Here is a 26499-nt window from a genome sequence, read left to right on the forward strand (position 1 = left end):
CCTGAATACCTCTAGATAGAGGGTAACCCAGACAAGCTGCCCCCAAGCACTTGCAGCCCAGCTCACCACTATGTCTGGACCTGAGGGAGCTTTGAGACTGTTTAATCAGTTATCAACACTTGAAAACTTCTGAGTTCTCTTGAAAAGCCCAGATGACCTGGCCATCATGGGCCCACGATTCCATGAGACACTACTGGGGAGGCTGGACGAAGAGGCAGCCCTGCCCCACCCCATTGCACCCCCAGCCGCCTCCTGGCGGTGGGCATTCCATGACATGATGCTCAGTTGGGCCTTTTGCATCTTGTCCCTTGTGGTACCAAGTGATTTGTTGTCTACCTCTTTAATGAGAAGCCCCTCAGAGAAGCCCCTCAGCTTTCCTTCCGGGCTGTAACCCCTGCAGGCCCCCGGCTTCCTCAGGCAGGAAGGGCTGGCTGCTGTGCCTGGAGACGCTGTGCAGCCTCCATGCTGTGACCCAGTTTGTCTTCCAGGGCACACTTGTGAAATGGCTGCCAGCGGATTGGATATGGATGCCGAGAAGCGCACTTTTCTGCCAGGGATGCCAACCGCCCATTCTAGAAGAGGAAACTTCCCACAGCCTGCTCCACCAGGCCCTCAATCTAAACAGAGGTGTGCATTAAGGTTCTTGACCCAATTCTTTCACAAACATTTCCTAACACATGGACAACTAAAGAGGAACTGTCCTTAAACTATCATTAAAAGTGTGGGTGGGGGAGGAGTAAAAAATCTGTGCAATCAGGTTTTTCTCACATTCATATTTATTCCTTATTAAGTATTTAATGACCTGTCATGCTGCATAATGATTGTGCCAAGACGTACAGGCTTGCCACATGCTGGCCTTCATACTATTCTCTACCAATGTAATTAGCACTGCAGCTTGGGGAAGTGGCAGCCCCTCGAGGCAGCAACGCCCAGGCGGGAACGTCCTCGAGGCCACTGCACTGCCGAGCATGGCCCTGAGGAGCTGAGGGATCCTGGACAGGTTACTTAGCCACTCTGAGTCTCAATTTCCTTAGCTGAACAAATGGAGATAGTACCTACAAAGCTGAATGGGGCGTTACAGAGCTGAAATGAGATGAACTAAGTAGCAAACGTCTGCCAACTCCTGCCAGGCAACTGATCAACAGCATCGGGTGCCAGCCAGGTGACAGGAGGGCAGGGATAGGCTAAATCCACCCCCCCCCCCCCAGCAACAATAACAAAACAAAACAAAAAGGAACTTGAGGTTGATGATCAGTACAAAGCATGTGGGAGTCCAGGGAGAATGTTCTCGGCACCTGCGTTCTATTCCTACAGCTCACCTGCAAGGTTTCTCTAGACCTGAGGCCAGGTGCCCAGGCTACCCCACAAAGGTCCAGAAACAGAACATGTGGCTGAGGTACATCTCAGTGGCTTTGAGCTGCTGGACCTACCTTGAGCCCCTTTAAGCCCTTCTGAGCTTGAAGCCCCACCTGCCTCCACTCTGAGCATGGGTTGCAGGGAGGTGGGAGAGGAACAGAAAGAAACACACAAATGAGGCCAAGCAAGCCAGAGGCAGCCCTGGCTGTGAACCCATTTCAGCTGTGGGTCTGGCCACAGGAGCTAAGCCTGGGCAGGGCTCCCTGGGCAGGGTCTGAGGAAACAGGTGGGGGCAGGTGAGAGGCTGGGGTGCAGGCTCTGGCCTCAGTGTGGGGTTGCACTCAGAGGGTGGGGGGTGGGGGATGCCCATTTCCTCAGTTACTGGATGTAAGTGGAAGCACAATCAGTCCAAGAAGAAACGTCCCTAGAGGAAGCAGCTTTTGGCCCAGAGGAGGGCATAGTGGCCAGGATGAGGTTGGAGAGGTGGCAACCGGCAGAGCACATGTGGTTAGTGTCGCTGGTGGGTGGATGGAGGAGCAAAGACACAAAACAATGGGAAGGATTGGACATGGAGTTGAAGCAATGATTTTTTTTTTCCAAAATGATATCTGTGTTGTTTTTTCTGTTGTCTGAATTTTTGATATTGAGAATCTATATGTTGCTTGTATAACAATAAAAACAACTTAACCACATATCAAAAGAAATATAGGCCCATTGAATTTGGAAAAATCCAAACAAATACAAAATTGTAGAAAGTAGAAAAGGAGAGTCCCTCTGTAACCCAGTAACCCAGTAACCCACCTTGGGTTCTCCACTTGCCCTTCACAAAGTCCTCTAAAGCACGGGCACGTTTCCTTTCACTACATTTACAACTCCACCAGGATGGCAGCTTATCATGGCTGATGTGCAGAAGTACAGCATCTTGAAAGAGAGGTGCTATTATTCTCATTTTTCAGATGTGGAATCAGGCTCAGAGAGATTGAGCTACTTACCTAAGGTCACACAGCTAGGAGGGGGCTGGCAAGATTCAGCCTGAGTCAGCCCTCCTCCATTACCTGGGCCCAGAACAGCAGGAAGAGGAGGGTAAATTGCATCTCATGTCCATTTGTTGCGCGAGGCATGACAGTGATAAAATGATTAAAATCGTCTGAGTGGCTAAGAATAGGTCAGTAGGTGCAGGGAGAGATGAGCAGCCAGGAGATGGCTAAGCAGCATTTGCGTTAGCAGTGGGATGGGCTGACTTTGGAAAAGGAAAAGGAAGGCAACTGTAAGAGACAGTAAGGAAGGACACAGCCAATGAAGACAGGAAGCAAGGAACTCCTGGTTGGGATGAGCAGAGCTTCACACCCCGGGTGGACCTCACAGGCTGGTGGTTCTGCAGTTCTTTCCCACACTGTGTGCTGGCTTCTGCCCTTGGGAATGCACCACAGGCAAGAAAAACCTCATTAACAGTTGACATCTTCCAGCCACAAACGTTGCTTCTGTTGTTTGAGTGCACCGAGGGAAGAACAAATGGTGTCCCCCCTGGACAGAAGGCTGCTCCACGAGGGCTGTGCAGCATCCTCCAGGAGCACGGGACATTCTCTAGGAAAAGCAGCATTCATTCAAGCAGGGCTGGTGCTCCTCCTTGAGCCAGCACAGTTGAGCTTGGCTGCTTTGGTGAATGGAAATGCATCCTGTCCCAGAGGCGTTCTCTGAGAGACGTGGTTTTGTCGTTGTTGCTTTGATTTTTCATTTATTTTTCTCCTTGAGGGTGAGGCCTAGTCATCAGGCCTGAGCAACTCCAGCTCCTGCCCTGCCCCCACCCCGCTCATATTATACTCTGAAATTTGCCCTTGTATTGGTTACTCAACACAGGCTGAAGTGCTCCCTCCGAGGCAGAGCTCACGCTCTCTGCAAAGCAAAATGATTTACCAAAGTCATGAAACAGGGAGCCCCGGGAGGAGGGGGGCAGGTGTGTTCCAGAATGTTCTGCTATAGAACGTTCCGGAAAGCTGCTGCTGTCCCACTGACAGGCCTCGGCCATCCTGCATGTCTTGGGGCCTCGGGTGCCCAGGAGCTGGCGCCTCTGATGGGGCAGATCTGAGGGACCCGGAGGGAAGCGATGTGGGGCGCAGGAGGAGACGTGCGTGGAGGAAGGAGACCTCTCGCTGTCCCAGTCTGCCACAGACTCGCCGCGTGACCCTGGGGGGTCACTTCACTCCTCTGAGCTCAGTTACCTCCTTCCTCAAGCGGCTCCAGCATCTGTTAAAATGCCAAACGCGTGGCTCCCGACACCTCGTGCTGCTGCTCCTCTCTGGGGACTTTACCCAGTATAACCCCAGTAACGGGGAGGTGTGGGGAGAAGGGAGGCCCTGCGAGGAGGGGAGGGCGTGTGGCCCCTCTGAGAGGTCACAGGTCGGGGCTGCTCCCGGCCGACGTCTTCCCTTCTCGGCCCTCACAGCCTGTTAGACGCAGCCGGGGAGCCGGGTGCCTCGTCAGGAGGGCCGGGAGGGTCTGGGTCTTGCGTGGGAGGTGGGCCCTCGGCTCTGGGGAGGTCGCGGTCCTACAGGCCCAGTGGAGTCACCCCTCAATAATAAAGAGAGGGGTACTCAGGCCAGCACCCTCTGCTCCGGCGCCCAGCTCCTCCGGGGAGAGCCCACACAACACCACGGTAACCAACTCCGAAAGGCAGCCCTCTGCGGGGTGACGGGAAGGAATGGTGTCCGCGTCTGAGAGAGACGACGAGGAGTGCCTGCAGCTTCTCTGGGCGTGGGGAGTGTCCCCCAAGCAGAGGCTCTTGGGGCTGTGCCCTAAGTCCTCTGAGGAATATGTGGGATTCGGGGGGCAACCCTGGACACCCCGGTGATCAAGCTTGGAGAGCACTGGATCGGGGGAGGCAGCAGGGGTGTGGGACGGTGGGGAGGCAGGACTGTGAGACGGACACCCTCTCGCCGTGGGCACCTCTGCGGAGGGGGCAGGCTCTGGGTGACAGCCTCTGCCTCCTTCCCTTCCCCACCTGGCCTGGAGCGGCCGCGAGGATGAGATGAGATCATCCATGTGAAAGCACTAAGGGAAAAAATAGCCCCAAGGCTGTTTTTGATGTAAAGGGATTTGGCATTAAAATAGCAAAGTGACATATCACTCAGCCTTGCCCTAGGGGATGTGTCCATAGGTTCTCTCTCGGAATGCAAGTTAACAGGACCAGGGTGGCTCATGGGGCTGGTTTGGGTCATCCCAAACCATGAGAAAGATTAGACACTTTTCAAACCCAGTACCCTGCTTCCCCTTGTTCTCCTAACCCTAACCCCACCCATCCCTTCTTCCAAGGGAATGCTCCAAAAGGTTCATTTACACAGTGTATACACACATCTCACACACAGAGTACACATGCTCAGGGCATGCGGGTCTATTCCTACAGCCCATTGGAAGATTCTCCCTTCTAGGACCACCAGGTACCCAGGCTAGCCCACAGAGGCCCAGTAGCAGCTTCAGTCTCTCTCTGCAGAAGAGAGGGCTGGGCCAGATCAGAGCGTCTTACCCAGGGGAGCAAGGCAGGATCAACTGAGCAGCCTTTTAAAAGAACCGTTCTGCCAGATATTTCAATTCTGTTGGAGTGTGCTGAGGCCTGAGCATACGTATGCATTTATCTTTAAAAAGAAAAAGGTAATATGTACACATGATGAAACATTTTTTTTTAAGTAGAAAAGGATGTAAAGTGAAAATGACATCCCCTGCCCCCCACCCACAATTTCTTTTCCCAGAGCTACCACCAAAACCTGATTTTTGTGCTTCCTTCCAGAGCAAAGCTTCACGTGTGTGAAGTCATTTACATGCACTTCCTTCCTTTTACAGAAATGGGAACACCTGATACCCACCTTGTTCTCTCTTGTGTTTCTAACTTACCCACATTGTGTAAGTGTCTACCTGCAGACACATCCCCAGCAGTGCATTTTTCTAGGGACTAACACAGTGTACTGTGTGTGGACAAATCACAATGTTTAACCATATGGATTATTTTTCCCATAATAATTTGCATTACAGACAATTCTCTGGTGACTCCCCAAATATGGGCCTTTGCTCTGACACAAAGGACAAATTCTTAGATGTGGAAATGCTCTGTCAAAAGGCATCTGATCAATACAGCACATTCTCTGCAGAGGTGGTTTCCCGCTCCCAAGCCAGCCCCAGCAGCTCACTGCCCACACCGGCCAGCCGTGCAGTATCACTGTCCAATCCACCATCAGTGGCATCCCCCTGTGGTTACATCAGCAGTCCTTTTGATTATGGGCAAAGTCGAGCATCTTTTCATGCTTAATCCCTCCCTCCCTGATTTTTTTCCTTTGTCATGCAAACTACCTGCTTTTCTCCTTTCCAAGACTTGGGCACTTTGGTAAAGCTTCTGGGGACATTCTGGGGCCACTGGACCCTCCCTTCTGGGTCATGAATGGCCGAAGTCCCCTTAAAGCTCTAAGACTATGGATTCTGTGAGCATCATTGAGAGTCTGGGGGTCCAGGGACCCTCCAAGCTGCAGACAGTCCAACGAGCACCCCCAGAGCTCTGATTCAAACTTTCCCCAGGACAGGGTGAGAGCAGCCTCCACTGAGCCCCTTGTGCCTACAAAGACCAATGTCATGGCAAAGGGGAGCAGCCCGCTGGGCATGCGAAGGTGGACCATGTGTGTCCTTAACATTTGCCCCATGTCCAACTCATTTTGTGCTGTGATGTAACAGGAAATGATGGAGGCATCCTGCATCTGCTTCCATTGGAAGCTCCTCTTAGGAAGCCAGAGCCAACACCTTCCTGCAGCATCTGCCCCCTTCCTCCATTGCAAACCTGGTGTCAAGTCTGCCCACTCAGCCACCAAAAGTTACCTGGCTGTTCTGCCCGGGCCCCAACCTCCAGCAATCAAAGGGAGGGCAGCCTGCCGGGCCATGAAACTCGCAGGTGCAGCTCAGGTATCAGTGATGCGTGGCAGAATCACCTGAACTCTGCTGATGGCAATATTCATGTGATTTATCGGGAATGGTGGTAACTTAGCCCAGATGTCTGGAATTAATGGCTAACTTCTCCACCCTTACACAGAGCTTCTGTTTTATAGTAAGTGCTCAAAAGACTGTTGAAAAAATAAATCATTAACACCTGTCTAATTGCCCCCTCTTCTGCCCAGGGGGCAGTTAGCAAAGTTCAAATTGGTTCGGTTGTACTGCGCTCACAAAGACTCGTAAGCAAGTCCACTTCCTGGCAGCCTCAAACAGCTTTCTTGCAAATTTCAAAAGCTGCTTTCTTTGGCCCTGGGCACTAGGGTTGCTAGATAAAATATAGGACACCCAGTTAAATTAGAATTTATGATAAACAACAAATACTTTCTTAGTGTAAGTATGCCCCAAATATTGGAACATACTTACGGTATTAGTTTCCTGTGGCTTCTCTAACAAATGACCACAAACTGGGTGGCAACAGAGATTTAGTCTCTCACAGTTCCGGAGGAGAGGACTCCAAAATCAGTACCACTGGGCCAAAATCAAGGTGTCAGCTGAGCCACGCTCCTTCCAGATGCTCCAGGGCAGAACCCACGCTGGGCCTCTTCCAGTCCCTGTTGGCTGCCGGCATTCCTTGGTTTGTGGCTGCATCGCTGCATCCCTGCCTCTGTGCTCACACTGCCTTCTCTTCTTTTGCCATGTCAAATCTCTCTTTGCCTCCCTCCTATAAGGACTCTAGTGATTGGATTTAGGGCCTACCTGGATAATCACATCTGCAGAGACTTTTTTTCCAAATAAGGTAACATTTACAGGATCCAGGACATAGATTTCTCCGGGGAACATTATTCAGCCTATTACGCTTACACTAAAAAATTATTTGTTTATCTGAAATTCCAATTCCTATATTTTTATTTGCTAAATCTGGCAACCCTACCTGGGCCTGTACCCATCACAGGGCGGCAGGGACTTAAGTGGTTTGCCTTCTACCGGACGCCACCCTTCCCGGTAGGCATGTCATGTGCAGAGCCCCACATGTCAAGATCTTTTGCCTTTGAAGTGGGGCTCATGGCTTATGGTGGCTTCCATTTTTCCAGAGGATCTAAAGACATCTGACTTAAAAAAAAAATTATGTTAAATGGTACAAGGCATTCCCACTTCTAGAAACTCCACACACAGACCTGTACTTCCCACCCTCCAGAAAAGTAGAAAGATGGACAAATATACAAGATATGCATCTGCTTCCCTCTCGGCGCTCAAGTCTCTTTCAAAAAGCCCTTACGTTTTCATCAGCATTGCATTCATGCACTCATGCATCCATCCATTCATTCTCTGAACACTTACTGAGTGCTTCTGCTGTTCCATGTACCATGTCAGGCACTGAGGACACAAAGATGAAGAAAACATCACCCAAACAGATGGACGACTTAGGGAGCCCAGGCCCCTACTGAAACCCCAAAAAGGTGGAATCAGACAAAGTTGTGTAAATTAAACACAAAATAAAGAGCACTAGGAATGTGAAAGCAGAAAACATCAATTTGCTTTGAAACTTAGAAGCAGAGACAGAAACACAATTTACTAATAATCTTTAAATTCTAGCAACTATTTCAGCCTTTTTAGCTATTTTAACTTATATTACATGACATGTTGCTTAGCCACGTCTGCCTTAACATCACGGCGGTTTGTCTTCTTTCCTGTCTTCTGGATCCCTGGAAGTGTGGGTGAGCATGTGGCATGTCGTTTCCCTCCTCCCACTCTCCCCAGCCCCAGCAACCACAACTCCGAGCCTCTGCTTCCTGGAGAACCCAGCAGGGCCCGCAGCCCACGGGTCCAGCCCACGGTGGGAGGGGTGGGGCCTGGTTCAGCCCCGTGATTTCTCCCTCCACCTGTGGCCACCTCCTGCTCCCTGTTACTGGGGGCACAGGGAGCACCTTTTTTTGCACAAATTATATCCACCTCCCAACCACATCTTATGCTGAATAGATTTTTTAAAAATTCAATTTTACTGAGATATATTCACATATGCAATCATACAAAGCATACATTCAATTGTTCACCGTACCATTATACAGTTGTGTGTTCATCACCAAAATTAATTTTTGAACATTTACATTACCACACACACAAAAAATAATAAGAAAAATTAAAGTGAAAAAGAACAATTAAAGTAAAAAAGAACACTGGGTGTCTTTTCTTTCCCCCCATTTTTCTACTCATCCATGCATACACTGGACAAAGGGGAATATGGTCTATATGGCTTTCCCCATCACACTGTCACCCCTCATAAGCTACATTTTTATACAATCGTCTTGAATAGATTTTTTTTAAAGGAGAAAAAACCAATCTGTTCATTTATTTCTCATATGGTACAAGGTCTCAACTGAAGTTCCAGGTCTTGCCCTGTCAAAAAGTTACTTTAAATTTAAAAATTACTATTTCCCTTGCCGGGGGTAGGGGTGGTGGTGGTGGTGGCAACAAGTCCTCTTCTTTATCCCCCTGCACAGCACAGGCAGTTTAGCAAATAGTAGGAACCCTCAGGCTAAAGCAACGAACAACTAGGGATGAAAAAGGCAAAGTGAGATCATGTTCTTCAGAAGCAGAAGTCCTGAGTTCAAATCCTCTTTCGATCTCAAACTAGTTATGTGATTTCAGGTACCCCTTCACCTCCCCGAACCCCACTTAACCTCCCTGAATGCCACTTAGCCTCTCTGAACCTGTTTAACCTCCTGAGCTTCAATTTCCTGATCTGCAAAAGAAGGGGAACAATTCTTAACTCACATGGTCATGTCAAGGGTTAAATGAGATGATGTAAACTATAAAGTACACTCCATTTGTGAGCAATTTGGGGAATGGGAGGGGGTGGGAACTTCCCAGCATCCTGAAGTCACAGGTAGGCTGCCTAAATGTGAAGCCATCACACGCCAATGTGTTTAGGGAGACCCCACACCCACTTCCCGCCCTCGACACCTAGAGGGTGACATCCAAATAAGAGTATTAAAATGACTCAGATGTTTAACCCATCAGTCCACATTAGCACAGTATTATGTATCCAGAAAGCCAGGCTGGCACGTGTTCTTTGCAAACCCTGGGTCCACTGGGGGGAAGGAGCCATCGTGCTCGAGTCCCAGTGACAGATCCTGGGTGTCTATTATGCGGCTACAGCTTTTGGCAACGAGGTTCCAGCCTCCAGAGGCACAGAAGCAGTCAGCATGCCCTGGGCTGTCCCAAGGGCAAATGGGAGAGATGTCCCCTGCCCCACTCCACCGGGCTCCCTCCTCGGCACCCAGGGGTGTGTGCAGAAGTACCCATGCCCTGTGGCTCCCACTCTCATCCACCAGAGCTGAGCAGCCCAGGCTCAGAGCCATGGCTGGCAATGTCCTCTCCAGGAGGCTCCACCTTTCAGTTTGAGCTGGTATAAGAACTTTCTAGAAGAACTACTCCCCACTTACCCCAAATACAATCTATAGACTGAAATGATGCCCCTCTCCCAAAAAAAAGATATACACATGGTATCTTGGCTTTATAGCTGATGGAATTCAAAAGATGTTAGGGAGAAGGTGGGAGGCAAGAACAGAACTGAGAAATGACTCTTGTTTTAGTTAGAGGGGAGGGCGGCTGTGGGGAATTTATTTCAGTCCATAAAAGTACCCGGAGAGGTTGCAAATCCCAAGCAATGCAGCATGCATACCCCCAATCTCACCTGGGCGAGCCCCTCCCTTCTCTGTTCCCCACTACTCCCCCACATCCCGGCCACAGAGTGGGAGACACACTGGTACAGACGTGGGGAAAATACGCTGGCTGTTGAGTAGGGGGTTGGGGCAGCGCCCGCAGGCAGGCTAGCTAGGGCAGGCTCAGCCCCCTTTCCCCTCCCTTCCCCTCCCAAGGGGATCCCTACTTCTCTCCTAACGGTAGGGGGCTCGCGTTGCCTCCCTTGCCCAGGGAAACTGCTCACTGTTAATTAAATTTCTCCCTGTCGACTGAGCCTGGGGACGTGTACACACTGGGGTCAATTCCCAACCTCCAGCCACGTGTGCCCTCCGTGGAAGCGCGGCCAGTGAGACCATTGTCCATGCTTTGTGTGGACTGGAAGACAAACGAGCTTCTCTGTTGATAAGTGTGGACCTGCCCGCGACACTAATTTTGATTCTGCCGTCACCGGCGACATGAGACAGCAGCCCAGTTTAGAGCCTTGCTTTTGGTTTAAAATAATTTCTCTGGGCTCATGTTACATATGACCCATTACCCGAGGCTGAGCGCACAGCTTCTCGGGTCTTTAGCAGTTAAGATGTGTCTGTCGGCTCCTCCAGGACTGGCGTGGGAGGTGGAACCGGATCTGGAGGCGGAACCAGAGGGGTGCTGGGCCCAGACCCAGGCGCGAACTGGCTCACTCGCTCGGTTGTGAAAGCTCTGAGCCTCAGTTTGCTAGTCTGCAAAATGAGGCTAATAATCCCTGTCTGGTGGGGTAGTAGTGGTGGGAAGCAGGGTAAATGAGGCCCTGTTTTTAGTAAAATAAATGCAATCTGCTACTGCTATTATTATCAGCATGGTTTTCATGTAGCAAAACCGGTGTGGACCAATGGGGAGCATGTTAAGTTGGTCTGAAATAGTGCAAAGTAATCATTACAAAATATTTTAAAGAAAATGTGGTTTCTGTTATTTTCAAGTATATGAAGTAATACAGCTAGTAGGCAGGAGACTATTTAAACAGGGAAAACTCGTTCAACATCAGCCTGTTTATCAGCATCCAACTGAATTAATCAAGAGTAATTATTTTCTGTGACTGGGCAAGGCACGTAAGACACAATCCTTGTCCTCAGAGGACTGATACCCTGTGGGGAGATGAGATGAGCACACAAAACAAGGCAGGAGGGAAAACTATGAAGCATGAACCATTGTGGGACTGATGATGGGTGCGGACAAAATGTGCAGAGACTCTGAGATCTTAGGTGCAAGAGGTGGGGGAGACTTCAGGGAGGACAAGGACTGCGGAAGGTCAGAGTGATTTAAACGGGTGGGGAGGGCAAAGAGGGCATCCTCTGCACAAGTAGAGTAAGTGAGCAAGGGGCAGAAAGAGCAAATGTCTTGAAGCAGCCAAGAGCAAGCATCAGGTCCGGCTCGACCTAGCACGTGTCAGAGAGCTCAACCGTGGGCTTGCACTTGATGAGGGGCAGGACAGAAGACAGGGCTGCCCTGGGAAGAAGAGTTTGGCAATGGTGTACAAAATGGATTGGAAGTGAATTTGGGAACTGAAATTGGGAACAATTCATCTTTGTGGCCGTGAGGTTGGGAGGGTGAGCTGATAAAGGTCAAAACTCAGCTTAGTGCTGACCAGAGTGGGACTGGACAGGGAGGGGCAGATGGAGATGCTGCTGGGAAGAAGAAATGTGGTGGTTAAATCAGTTCCAGGATGCAGAGAGAGGAAAGGAGTTTAAGACTCCAAGGTTTGCCACGTGGGGGACTGGAAAATGGCAGGTTCCAATGACCAAGATGGGGAAACCGGGAAGGGACCAGTGTGAAGAAGGTGGTAGTAGAGGAGGCTTTGTTGAGAGCAGGGTAATCAAGGGGTGAGGACATAGGGACCCCTAGAAACCCCACACAGGTGCTCGGAGTAGCACAAACTGGCTATTGTCAGGGTGGGATTCCAGACCCTAAAATACTTCCCACCATCATCATTCACAAGAAACCCTCCATTCCAGGGGCGAAGGCAAATACACTTCAGCCCAGCTCCAGCTCAATTCAAATTCCAAGTGCAAGCAGTTGGCTGAGCTTTTCGGCACCAAACAGCCATCAGAATATTATACCATCAAAGTCAACCCCAGGCTTTAATTTAATCACTCTTGCCTTAATCGATTCCCAGCACATGCTAAACACTGAGTGCAGGAGACGCTGCCTCTGGGCATAATCAGAATGTGAGATTCTGTACCAAGTCTCTGTTTTATTAGGAGGAAACTGAAAACTCCAGAGAAAACAGGAAGGCTCCCAGGAAATTCCATCCAAGGGTCACAGTATGAGCTGAGAAGGAAGTCCCAGCCCCTCTCCGCAGAAGTCTGCACTGGCAGGGGCAGGAAATCACTGGGCGTCAAGCTAAAGGAGCCCCACCCCACTGTCCTACACACTGGCTGTGGGTGCCTTCTTCCCAAAGAAGGCTGCAGACAAGCCCAATATAGGCCGGGACTGCAGCCGCCAGCCCATCCACCTGGGAATGGGCCCTGTGGGCTGGCGGGCTCCCCGAGACCCTGCACCGCCCGGCTGGCACTAAGGAGCCAGGGGTGGCAACACCTTTTCAGGTATGGTCCACAGGAGACTCCAGCTCACATACCTGACGTGGCTCCCGGGAGGCCTCCACCTTCCTGCAGCACTTGTCCTCTGAGAAGCTCAAAGACATTCACATGGATGATTTAATTTCTGTTCTATGGCTACCCAGCGAGGAAAGAGAGCACCTTTCACCCATCCTAAGGGTGGGGATTGCACACTCCCCGTTGTACAGGTGGGAAAATGGAGGTACAGGAAAATCTTCACACTGTGCCAAAAGTCTTTTAATTGATGAATAGGAAATTTGTGATTCAATTTTGGGCCTCTGTTAGAAGAGAGCTTCTTTAAAACGAAGACAGCTCACTTCTGGAATTTAGTCTTGCTCCCAACAAACAGTAAGAACTTTTTGAAAGGTTTTTACTCTTGTTTGTTTGTTTTTAACTTGGTCCAGACTGTCGATTTACAACATGAATCCTGCCGGCTTAAAAAAAAATTTTCTTTTCTGCATTTTCCATCAGACACCAAACATTGGTTCACAACTGTTTATAGCATGTTAGTGACATTGCAAACACTTTATTTCAATTTATGCAATCTTTATTAACATTCCCCAGGGAACAAAGTGGGGCCACCTGTCTTATCTCAGGGGCAGCTGTAATGCGCAGAGAGGGCCTTTAGAACTAAATGGGGAAGAACTGAACCCAGAGAAGAGAAGTCTGGGAGGCACGTTATCCCTCATCGGGAAATACTAAATGGGTTTTGTGGTGGTTCAGCTCAGGTGCCAGCGTGGCTAGGTTGTGGCGTCCAGGTATTTGAGCAACTGCTGGCCTGATTGTTATGTTACTTGTGAGGGTATCTGGTGGATTTAAATCATCAGTCACATCCATGACTGCTTACATCTACAACCAACTGAGGAGATGGCTTCAGCAACGAGAGGAATCTCATCCAATTAGGTGAAGGCCTTAAAGGGAGAACTGAGGGTTTCAGCAGTCAGAAGAGAGAATTTCATTTCCATATCTACTTCTGCCAGCCAGCTGCTCCTGGGGAATTCACTGAAACCTGCATAGGAGCTCCCAACTTGCAGCCTTACACAATTCAGACTTGCCAATTTCCATAGTCGCAGGAACCACTTCCTATAATAAATCTCTTTATATATATGAATATATATATATACTGTCAGTCTGTTTCTCTGGAGAACCCTGACTAATACAGGTTTAAAGAAGGTTCAGGTGAGTTTGCAAATGTTCACGCCATTGTTAAAGCAGATTTAGGGATGTTCTATGAAATCCATCATTCTCTGGGGCCAGCAGAGAATTTCCCTTGTTCTTAGGGAAAAGACACAATGGCAAAAGAAACAGTAACTCTCCCAAACCTCTATTCCTGGTGATTCTTGGCAATGGGGAGTTTTAAAGGGACAGAGTCATAGAGTCTTCACCACAATTATCACTGTGCCCCAACAGAAAAGGAGGTCATATAAAACCGATTAACATATGTAGATTTAAATTCTGATGCATTATCAATACCAAAGCAAAAACTGTTCAGGTTTTAACCAAATCCAATATTAAAAAACCTGGAATATTTTTATGAATTTATGAATATTCACACATTAACATTTATATAAGTATTAAAAATATATATATTTATGCATGTATAAACCAAAGAGCTTCTTTAAGCTGTAATCTTCTCTTGGGCATTTAAGCATTTGGCTTCAGATTATTAATTATCCAATAAGCCTCTACTCTCAGGAGTTAGGCCATAGGAGGGGGTGAGGTTTGGTGCCACTCTCTGATTAAGAACAATTGGAAATAAGCACCTCTGAAATGACCTGTAAATCAGTGACAGAACTGGACTGATCCATGATAATTCTGTTCACACATAGTTTTTCTGAGTCCATAATGTAAGGAGGGTTAAACCACTGGATCCAACCCAGGTGGGAAAGCTGACCTCTGCCCTGGGGGATGGGGCAGAGTTCCATCCTTCCATGCGTTGGTCCTTCCCAGCACTTCCTTATTGGCCTTTTATGTAGACTGTAGATCACATGACAGCAGTTACAGACCCGAGGGGTCTTCTGATATCCTTAGCGTTCCCAGGAGGAGGACACAAGGATAAAAGTGTATCCTTGGGCTTCTGTTGCACAGCTGTGGATTGAGGTCCCCAGACCCAGACTTCCCAGGAAAAGAGAAAACTGGGCTGTAGGCTGGAAGGAAAACCAGCAGCTGGGATCGGAGATAATCCCCGTCCCTCTTCTCTTTGATGCTTGGATTTAGCAGTGGGCAGACAGGACTCAGGGGCAGGGCCATGAATGAAGCATCATTATCGACGGCTTCAGATTTAACTCTAACCTGCTGACTGAAAACTGTTATTTAATTGTGGGAACTTGACCCAAAACTCCTTCACTAAGGGAAGTTAATATCATAAAGGGAATTAAAATTTATTTTGAGTCCTATGGGGAGAATTTTGCAACACCCTCTTAAATTGGGATTTTATGTGACTGATTTCCAAGTGCTGGGCTAATCCCAGAAGACAGAGGAAGACGGGAAGGGAGAAGGACACCCATCATTTACTTAACAATGAAGTCCTCATAGTAGGCCGTGTTCTAACTGACACAACATAAGAAGCAGAAGTGAAGGACTGTAAATACTTATGGCTGGGGTCCACAGTGCCTGAGACCTGCAGCCAGAGCCTCCTCCCCACCCCAGCCAAGCACTTACTAAAACTCTTCTCTGCTTGTTCAAAAACCTTTTAGGTCCATTATATTGGTTAAAGCAAGCATGCAATTTAAGGCGCAAACTGATGAGATACAAGTGCAAAACGAAAGGTAAACTTTTAAAATCATTAACTGATTTTTAAAAATGTAATTTCAGTACTTTGGAAAGACTTCATAAAGGTGAATAGCTAATTGTTTTTTTTACTGTCAATTGGGATGTTAAAGACCATGAAAAAAGTTACAAAACTCTGGAGGGATACTGGTTTCAGATTACTCCACAAGTGTCTGTCTCTTAAGTCCTTGTCCCAACAAACCAAAATTGGAAGTCTTAGTCATATTACCAGTGTGGTGTGGACAAAAAAGATGACAAGGAGTTTCAACCAGTTGATCCAAATACCAAGCGAAGGACTGGGGTCTATATCAAAAGATGAGTGAAAGAATGCACATTGATATGCATTAAATGTTTAAAATATGTATCATTTTAAATGATTTTCTGATTTAACTTTTTTCAAGTGACTATTACTACCCTCAGTCTTGATTTCGTGAATAAGAAGGCTTCTGAAGTCTAATATATTAATTCAAATATGACTATGCTAATCAGATGCTCAAAGATCCTTAGATTCGGTACACAATGAGCTAGCTTTATTTAACATTTAGTATTTGACTCTGAATTGTCCACCAGGTAGCCTGCTTGCCAGTTTACTGATTTCAACGCACTGGTTTCTTTCTTTTTTTTCCCCCATGATTAGTAACACGCTCTTTCTTTCTTTCTTTTCTTAAATAATTTATTTATTTTTAATTGTGGTAAAATATACATAACATAAAAATCTTTTTAACCATTTTAACATGAATTACATTTGACATTAGGTAATTGACAATACTGTGTAACTTTCACCATTACCTATTTCTAGACTATTTTCATCATCCCAAACCAAAAACCATACTCATAAGCAATAACTCCCCATTCACCTCTATTCTGCTTTCTGTCTCTATGAATTTGTTTATTCAAAGTATTTCATGTCAGTGAGATCATACAATATTTGTCCGTTTGTGTTTGGCTCATTTCACTCAACACGTCTTCAAGATTCATCCATGTTGTAGCACGTACCAGCACTTCACTTCTTGTCATGGCTGAACAATATTCCATTGCATGGATATACCACATTGTGTTTTTCTACTCATCTGTTGATGGACACATGGGTTGCTTCCACTTTTGGGCTTTTGCGAATAATGCTGTGATGCACATTGGTGTAAATATCTCTCTGAGTCCCTGCTTTCAGTTCTTTTGGGTATATACGTACAAGTGAAATTGCCAGGTCATATGGTAATTCTATGTTTAACTTTCTGAGGAACTGCTAAACTGTTTCCCACAATGGTTCCACCATTTTACATTTTCACCAACAAAGTATGAGGGTTCCTATTTTCAACACTGTTTGTTCAATCTTACCATCACCACCATCTTCCATTACTTACTCCTTGCTTTCTCAATTATCAGCACTCACTTTTTATTCAGTGAGTAAACTAGAAAGATCTCTGAAACCAGCACCCCAAGCCAGGTTACCATTCCCATGTTGGGAGGGAGGTCCCGCTTAGGTTGGTGTGAAGGGTATTCCTGGCAATGGAGCAGATTTCAGGAAGGAAGAGGACAGAAGTAGGCACAACAGATGGTAAGTCACTCTGCTTGCCTTTGGGAAGAGTTCTGTGTGGACATTTAAACACGGGTGTGTGTGATTTTCGGGGGAACCACTTCCACCAAAACACCACCACCTGGTTCGAGAGGAGTGGACAGCTGTCCAATTTTCCCATCTTGATCCACACTCAGTGTAATTTCTGTGTTACACTGATTCCATCACCTCCTCCAATCACAAATGCCCATGGAGAGAATGCTGCTGCCGCCCATGATTTCATTTACTGAGCAGTTACTGTGGCAACCACGGGGCTAAACATTTTGTGTATACTACCACATTTAAACCCTACCGCAACCCAGGAGACTGGTATTATTATAAAGCCCCAAATTATAGATGACAAAAAAAAAGAAAAAACCTCTCCAAGGGGTTATATAACATGGTTTAGGTTCCACCGGGACTCGAGAAGGGGCTGGGCTTTGCACCCAGGATGTCTGATCCAAGCCCCCACCCTCAGCCATGAGGCAGGCAAGACACAGCCCTGCCCTGGGACCCCGTCCAGGAAAAAGCAACTTCTACCGTCAAGGTGCTCTCAAACCTGCCTCTGAATAGTCCAGGTGCAAAATACATTTCTTGGAGATTAACTGACCTGATGTTTGGATTTCTATAGTGTCCCTGATGGAGGCAAGCATAGAGCCTGCTGAAATGTCAACAAAACAAAAGGAAATGGAAAACAATCTACCTGGAAGTTTGTCAAGTTTGTATTTTGTAGACCATTCTATCTGTACACCTACAGAATGTTTTCTAATCTAAGAACTCAAAAAGCTCAAAAACCATCTCAGGCGGCCCCACTCTGCCCCACCCCACCCCCAGATCAGGAGCCATCTGTGCAGGGAAAGAACCTGGCAGAGGGGCCAGAATCACGGGAGCCTGGAGACAGGAAATGGATTCTTGGACAGCCACCCCTTTGGCAAGGCAGCAGGGGCAAGACAGGAGTGCAGGGTCTATATCCGGATGGCCCCTGCAGGGGATGGGGGGTGTGGGTTCACAGCTGCCTAATACCTTTGCCGGGGGCTGGGGGACCGAGGGTGCTTAGGCAGTCCCACACCACAGGGTAACAGGATATTTACTGCAGAGCCTGGGCCCTGGGAAGCAAGAAGGGCCTCCAGGACCCACCTTTGCCAAGGAAGACCTGGGTTTCTCGCTTGAGGGCCTGCCTGTGCCCACCCAACTAACTCATCTGGCACCCACATTCTCAGAGCTGGGCTCCCACGAGTGAGGGCCAAGGCTTCAACCTTTCTGAGATGCAGACCCTAAGACATGGATTAGACATCCCTAAAAATTCAGTGACATGCCCAGCATTACAAATGAGTCCGCCTGGCCCATTCCCCAAGCTTGATTTCCAGCTGTCTCTGAGCCAATCAGACCCAGCTGCTCCTTCCTACGACAGAACTGTCCAGAAATCCTAGGTTTGTGGAGAGAGGTTTAATGTCCTGGAGAAGAGAGACGTTCTCTTTGTTTGTAAACAGAGGCACTGAGGTAGAGCTCACTGTCTCCACGTTCAGGGTCAAATCAGGAATCAAAGGCTTTAATTCCACTTCTCTCTAACCCTATTCCAGCCCAAACTACAATTACAGACTCTTCCAAAAGTTCATTTGTGAGTTGGCAGTTTTGGAATCAGAATATTTCACTGGGTCAGTGTGCTTCGGTTCCCAGGTTAGCCCAAAAAGGCCATTAAACCCACATATGGCTGAGAGAGGGCGGGGATAGTGTCGGACACATGGGATTTAAATCCCCAGCAACCCCACTCTCTGGCTGTGGGACTTTTAGTGAGTGACCAGAGCCTCTCTGTGCTTCAATTTTCCCACCTGTAATATCTCTACCATAGGAGGCATAATTGAGATAATCTCAGGACTGCCTGAGTGCCTCCTCGAAGACACTCAATGAACGTAAGACGCCACTAAAATAATAGTGCCAGGGAAACAACACTTCTACAGCATGGCTTCTCCAGAGCGGCACTGGTGACATTTGGGGCCGAATCATGCTTTGTGGTGTGGGGATGTCCTGTGCATTGTAGGATGTTTAGCATCATCCCCGGCCTCCATCCACCGGATGCCAATACCAAGCCCTCATCCCCAGTTGTGAAAATTTAAAAATGTCTCTAGACATTTCAGTCACCCCTGGTTGGGAAAACAGCTGAGAGCCCCAGCTTGGACATCAGATTCCTTCCCCTGCTGTAGTCCAGTTGGTGAGACTGGGATCTCCTTTTTTCCCCATCTGTTGAGGTGGGTGCCCCCCCCACCCCACTACGCCCCAGCTCCAAGTCATTACTGGAAGCACCTAACTCCTGGGTGAGGCAAGTTAGGAGTGGTAGGGGGTTGTTTCTGGGGGTTGAGAGGGGTTGAGGAGGTCTCTGAAGTGGGATGGTGGGAAAAGCAGGAGGGGGGAGAATAAGGAGCAGTGGCAAATGGGGTTTCCCACCTCCATCCCACTAACTACACAGGGTGTGCTGTGGTGGGAAGGGTAGGCAAGAAAGCAGGGTAGAGGAGAGCACGGAGGTGCCCCAAGAGGCACAGGCAGAGCTGGTGATAAACTGGAGTCACTGGTTCCTTCCTGCAGCCTTGACTTTGACTAAATCCCCTACTCTATTTTCTCTTCACCATCCTCTTAAGCTCCATTTTCCCATTTTATCCATTTACTTGTTAACTGAGTATAACCAAATACCTATTGTATGTCAACATGGCCTGTGTTTTTAACTTTTAAAAGGGTGTTTTTATTTGTTTTCGAGTGATTTTTTTTTCAAGGTGGTAGTAAGCAAGGTCCTAACTAAATAAACAGAACTGTCTTCCAGTTGGAACACTAACACATGTTCACAAACACAGCTACAGAGATTCACCCCTTATACACACATGCTGAGAGGAGGAAGAAAACACAATTTCTTAAAATTCTTGGCAAACGGGCTGCGTGAACTGATATCAAAAGGGCAGAAGGAAAATTCAGACCAAACAAAAGGCATGACAATCCCGTCACATCTCCAGGCCAGCACTTGACCTCAAACGGCATGTGGGTCAAAGGTCACCTTGAAAGAGTAGGGGCTCTTTTTCCAACCTGAATAAATCTAAGTTTCCTCAATCAAACCGATTCTAAGTTTTCTCTTTACAATTCATGGGAATAATCCATTTCTTTCGTTCCTGTCGCGGGAGCCGTGCCACATACCAGAAAACACTAAAAAGCCACGCCTGGAAGGGCGCGTTCAGACTGAGTCTGAGCAGGGCGGGGGCAGAGTGCAGTCAGGGATTCTCCAAAAAAGCAGAGACACTGACACACCCATTCCCCAAATATATGGTCCAAAGGCAAATCCAAGAGTCGAGCCAGGTATTCACACGGAACTCACCTGCTAGGGAAGCAAATGTTCACCAAGGACTTGATTAGCTACAAGGGTCATTCTGGATCAGGCTGTGGTGGGGTGGGGGTTGTATTTATCTACCTGTGTGGAGGTATTTAGCAGGGAGGTAGAGGGAGGATTGGAGGGGGGGGGATGGATAATCAATTCTAATGTGGTAAACCTGAGCAAGGTCGTGGGCTCATTCATCATAGGACACAAACTGACACCTCAGAATTAATGACAGTTCTGTGGGAAGGCCACTTCTCTTTCTGCTGGGTCAGCTGGGGGACAGGGATCATTTAAAACCACAAGTCACTGTGCCGAGCCTGAGCTGGTCGTGGCCTGGAGACGCCGGCTGGGCAGGTGATGTCCCAGGCCAGATCATCCCAACGGGGCCCTGGGGCCGTGGGACCAGCCTGAGACCGGGTAATGGGGTTACAGCGCCCTGAGCTCCGGAAGCTGAGAGTGTGGGTTTTGCGGGACACAAACGGGACCCCACCTGCTGGAGATGTGGGTGGGGGGAGTGGAGTCGGTGGCCTTTGGGGCAGTACCTGGACATTTCCGGAGGTGCGGCGGCGAGCTCGGCGCTCCAGCCACAGAAGGTCCGCGCACACGCTGCGTCCCTGCGGGTGAAGCTTTTCGCTAAAGCGCGCTGAGAGAAGCTGAGAGCCAGGTATGGAGTGTACCAATCGCCGCAGGAAACATTCCCGAACCTAGGGATTGTGCCTTTAACAGCCCCCGGGCTTTCCCTGCCCGGGCTTTCCCTGCCCGCGCGTCCCACCAAAGCGCCAACACATTTCTAAATGGAGCGAAATCGCAGACGCGTGTACTGTGGTTTGTTCCCAGCATTAGGCTAAATGTGCTCGCCCCCGCGGGCCCTCTTTTCTCCGACCCTCAGAAGGTGACACCTCCACTCGCAACCGTGGCCGTGGACTCCCCTCTCCCAGAGCCGCTCTGAGACCTTCGCTCTGTCTGGAACGAGAATCCCGCGCCCAGATCTATTGGGGCGAGGGAGAAAGTGCCTCGGTGGATATTTGAGCCGTCCTGCAGCCCGCCGGCGGCTGGCCCAGCTTAGCCGGGAGGCCTCGCAGCGCCCCGCCCGTACCCCCGACGCCTCAGCCAGAGAAGGGCGGCCAGACCCAGGGCGGGCTCTCGACCCCTACTCTAGCCATTCCCCGGAATTTCAGATCAATTTGGGCGACCTGCGGGGACGATTCGGCCCCTAAATACCCATCCCTCTCAGAACTGCGCTCCGCGCCAGTTTTCAGCGATAGAAGTAACCAGAGAACCGCGCCGACCCGAATCATCGCAGGTGTGGACGCTATCAGGGCGAGGCTCCGACTTGCTCGCCAGGGATCCCTTCTCCCTGACTTCAAGAGTGCCTGTGAACCCGGACTTTTAAGTGAGAATCCCGCACGTTTGTACTAATATTCATCACTTTGGTCATAATTATAAACCTACATCAGCGACGCCTGTCTGGGTGGATGAGGCGGCCGGTGGCCAATTAGGAGGAGCCACCCGCGCCGTCCAGGAGGCCGAGGGGGCGCGGCCCCTCCTACTCCAAGACCTCAATCTCCGCGGGGAAGGGGCAGGGCAACTCCCCAGGGCCCCTTCCCGGGAAGCGTGTGGTTTCCATGACAACTCCTACTTCACGCTCCTTCTCATTCCTCTCGGAAAGATGGGTGTGGCTGCAGCACCCAAGGGAACCTCATGCCCCATCGCCATCATCCCACGTCCCCTAGCCGGGAGAAGCAACAGGGCGGAGCTAGGCCCCGCCTACGAGCTCCCCCGCATCTCCCTTGAGTCGCCGGCGCCCCCTTGCTGGGCAGGCTGGTGGGGCGTGGCCCCAGAACGCGCGGGGTCTGGGGAGTGACGTATTCTCTCTGCAGCCACCCGCGGAGCGCGCCGAGACCCCAAATCCCACCCCTTGGACCCCATGGGCTCCCGGGCCCCGCGAGGAGGGCGCGCAGGGACACGCCCGTTCCATGCGTGCCCCCAGGGCTGTGACTTGGGTTCATCGACCCCAGCAAACCCCGAGATCCAACAAAAGACTCGGAAATGCAGGGGTGAAAAGGGGGGGGGCGGTGGCAAAGCACCCTCATTTCATAAAAGCCAAAAATAGGAGCGCAGATCACGTAACCCCTACAAACAAAGCAGCGTACCTCCGAAAAAGATCCCGGGTGAAAGCCCTAGTGCTCTTGTCCGCAGGAGCAAAACGCCAAGATTTCAGCGCTGACTGCCTCCCTCCCCCAAATGTCAATCCCCGCCCTGCTCCTCCGAAGCGCGGCCACCCGGCTTGGCATGGTACGCTAAAGACATGACACGCAGCAAAAAGATGGCACCTCGCATTCAGAAGAGGAAAAGGGGGGAGAGGTGGGAGGAGGTACAGTTCATTCTTCCCCTCCTCGCCCACCCGGGTCCACACCCACTGCCGCAGTGAGGGGCTAGCCCCGCGCGCCAGCCCCGCGCTTCCGGTAGGGAGCGCACACCCCGGGCGCCCGGCGCAGAGCTCAGAGAAGGGGACCCGCCCGGAATGCACCTGCAGCCCGGCGCCGGTCTGTGTGAGGCTGCGACTTGTGCGCGCCGGCGAGCAAGGATCTGCGGCCCAGTCCGTCCACATCACAAGGCCGGGTGACCCCTGCCTTGCGGAGCCTCCACATTGGGATCTGCGCGCTACCTTCTCTCGGGCACGGCGCTGCTCGTGTCTCGGTGCCAGGCGCGCGCAGGGGGAAGGGCAGCTGAAGTGACAGCGCCTGGACCCCTCCCCATCTCCCCTATTCATTCCCAGCCCCCAAATGTCCCCTGTGGATTTCTGAAGGAGAAAAAAGGGGGAGGGGAGGGGAGGGGCGGGCCACCGCCTTAAATCAGGGGCAACGAAGGCCCCATCAGAATCGCTGCCGGGGAGGTGTCGGGAGGGGCAGACAGGGAGTCATCTTTTCTAGAACCCGATCCATACCTTCCTTAGAGCCGATGGCAACGGGGACAGAGAAATCGGATTACAGGTTCGGTTTCGGGGGTCATCGTTGGATACTCACCCCCCTTCTACACACATAGACACACGCCCATTGCGGCAAAAGGCGGAGATCGAGAATGCAGAGCAGCCCCCTCCCCCAGGTCACCGCCATCCGCGCCCCACCCTACGGGCACAGCCTGGGATAGAGGTCTGTGCGAAGCCGATTAAGCGGAACCCCCTCCCCCCCCAAGCGTGCACACACACACGCCTCGCGTCCGTGCATCCCTTGCACGCGTCCCTTTCCAAGCCGCCCTAGCCCCAGCCTCCGAGCGCAAAGGGAGTAGGGAGGGCTCCTGTCGTGGCCCCCCATCGGTGCCCAGTGCATGAAGCTTATCTCCCTGGCTGGGGGCAAAGGGCAGCTGCGTGGGGATGCACAGGGACCGAGGGGGAGGCAGGTTTCGGGGCCTCAGCGCTTACCTGCTGGAGGACGAGGGCAGGAGAGGACAGAGGAGGAGAAGGAGAAGGTGGCTGTGGTGGCGGCGGCAGAAGGTGGGCGGCGGCGGCGCTGCTGGTGCTGGAGCTGGTGGTTGGTGGTGGCTGCAAGCGAGCGCGCGCACCGACGAGAAGGCGCGCTCCCGAGACCGGCGGGCGGCGCAGGCGCGAGCAGCCGGAGCGCGAGCCTCCCGAGGGGAGGGGTGGGCAGCAAGGCCTCCCCGGGCGTCTTCTTCTCCCGCCACTAGCGGGCGCGCGCGAGCACCCCGCCGTTCGGCCCTTCCGCGCCTCCGGGCTCGCTCCACTAGGCGCTTCCCTTCTCCCGACCCCCTCCACCGACGCCACGGGCAGCGGCCTAAACGCCGCGCGCACGCGCGCTCCGCGGCGCACGCGTACTCCCAGCCTGGCGGCTTTCGCCGCTGGAGCCTTTGTCTTGTTTGAGAGGTCTCCTCCCCCGGGAAGGAGGTTTGGTGGTCCCGCGTGGTCCGGACAAGGGAGGCTACTCGCCGGGTCGCCCCGAATTCTGCTACCCGCTTCCTTCCCGTCATCCCAGAGCGGTGTTCTATTTCGGAAAGGCCCTGAAATGGTTTCCACAAGTCCCCCGTCCCAGTCGGTCCACCCCGGAACCCTGCCCTACACTCGCCCTGCTCGTCCCGGGCCCGCGCTCCCGACCCTCCCGGGGTGTCTTCCGAAATGGCCTCCCTTGTCGGAGGTCGGTTTATCCGGACCCATTTCTTTCTCTTTTCTCTCCATCTTTTTTCTTATTGGCCACGGTGAATTATTTCCTTAATAAATCATCTCCGCACAGGCTAACTCAGTTGTGATACGGTAGAACATTTTTTAAATAATGAGCATTCGAATCTTCCTGTGACCCTAAAATGAAATCTTGAATTAGACGAAGTTCCAATAGCACTCATCACATTGCAGAGCATTTCATCTTGTTTGTTGAAACACCATTATACTGTTAAGTAGAGCTTGAGATATGATTTTCTAAGTGCCTGCGGGAGATTCCCACCTGGGAAACACTCCTCAGTCTAAAAGTGGCTGGCGGCACTCCTCCCAGCCACCCAGGCTGGGGCTCTGGTCTTAGCTTGGATTCCTCATCACCCCAACATCTACTTTAAGCCTTGATACTGGGAGGTTTTCCATGTAGGGGCCTTTAGGTGCAGCTGTCTCATCCTAGGAGAAGGGGGACTTGTCTTGAAGTTTTATTTGCATAGCACTCTTATTTTTAAAACCAATGTCTGTTATAGAATAATATAAAAAACACGTCATTAAAAATGCTTCACTCACACTTGATATAGGTTTAATTAATATATTATTACTGGGCCCACTGGGGGAATGATGGAGATGGGGGTCTAATTTCTTAAACCACTGATTCTGAGTCTCTGGAATTGACTTATTATTATTTTTTTTTCCCGTTCTAGCTGCCACAACCCTAGTTCAAGACCATTTCTCGATTCTGGACACGTAGTGATCTTATTGGTCTCCCTGCTCTCAGTTTCTCCCTTCATCAGTCGGCCAGCCCACCCCAATTAGACCAATCTTCAGACACAATCAATTTAATCAAAGCATTTTCTTGCCCTAAAATATCTGAGGGCTTCTAACTGCCTCCTTAGTGAAGTTAAGCTCCTTAGCACAGCTTTCAAGGCTCCCCATGATCTGAGCTTCTGTCCTCTCCAGTTTGCTCTCTCACCTGCTCTGTGGCCCAACAGCTTATTTGACTGGAACTCTTCCTTACCCCTGTAATCTGGTGCTTTCCTTTGCCTAAAACAGTCCTTGCTGTTTCTCCACCCACCAATATTTTACCAAAGTTTTCCCTAATCACCCTAACTGGAAGGGATATTTCCAGTCTCTGGAAGGAACTTAGCAGTTACTCATTTTCTCTCTGAAAGGGGGCAAGGATAATATCTATCTTGCAGGATCGAAATTTTATTATTGTGCCCAATTGTTTCCTTCCCCATTTCCTGTAGGAGGATTATATGTCCTTTCTTGCTACCATGTGGTCGGTGGAGTTCCTACTCTCCTTTCCCCTGTTGCTATTTGTCTTGGCCACTTGCTGGTCTTTGGCAACTAGAATTGGTGGATGTAAGGTCTGAGCAGAAGCTTTAGTAGGCATTGCAAGTTTCCACCGGCTCCTTTATTCTTCTCCTCTGCCACAAGAATGGCATGTCCCAATAGGGCTGCTCCTTCAGCCTAGGCCCAGAATGAAAAACTACAAGAAAGTACATAAAACATGAACCAGAAATAAACATTTGTTGTATAAGCCACCAAGATTTTAGGGTTGTTTGTTACTGAAGCAAAGCTGACCAATACAGAGATTCAATGAGATAATTTATACTCTATAAAGTCTTGCACCAGTGCCCAGCAAAGAGTGGGCATTCATTCAATGACAATTGGGAGTTATTATTCCAGCATCATCTTCATTATCAATGTTTTTACTACACAGCATTTCATTTCTGTATGTAAAATGAACTGTAGCAGCCAAATAACACTTTTCCCCATTCAAATTTTTCGTCTTCTTTCCTCTAAAATATGATTGAGAATTGGCAGGGACCTGGTGACACTGTGGTACCCCGATAGTGAATGATCGCATTTGCCTTCATTAAGTTGAGATAATGAATGCCAGAAGCAATCTTGAGCAGGTCCGTCATCTAACTGTATGTAATGTAGAGTTGCATGTTCATTCCAGATAATTTAATCATTGTAGGTAGCTAATGGCTCAGTAAGTCAGGCCAAGAAAATGCATCCTCTCCCTCTCTTCCTCCCCTTC

General features: G+C 49.9%; 1 protein-coding gene across 15 annotated transcripts in view; it reads right to left on the reverse strand.

The window, feature by feature from the left end:
• MAPT (microtubule associated protein tau) overlaps positions 1-23874 on the reverse strand; it is a 110351-nt gene extending 86477 nt beyond the window's left edge. For 6 of the 15 annotated variants that reach the window (XM_037808076.1, XM_037808074.1, XM_037808075.1 and 3 more), the window contains exon 1: positions 23712-23862. The gene's annotated coding sequence lies outside the window, so the exon portion shown is untranslated. Of the gene's footprint in view, positions 1-20832; positions 20995-22820; positions 22959-23711 lie in introns of those variants that run through there. The other 9 variants (XM_037808061.1, XM_037808065.1, XM_037808069.1 and 6 more) reach the window with 7 other exon arrangements.
• Positions 23875-26499: the final 2625 nt, after the last annotated feature.

The sequence above is a fragment of the Choloepus didactylus genome, chromosome 18, assembly GCF_015220235.1.
Source record: "Choloepus didactylus isolate mChoDid1 chromosome 18, mChoDid1.pri, whole genome shotgun sequence".
Classification (NCBI taxonomy): domain Eukaryota; kingdom Metazoa; phylum Chordata; class Mammalia; order Pilosa; family Megalonychidae; genus Choloepus; species Choloepus didactylus.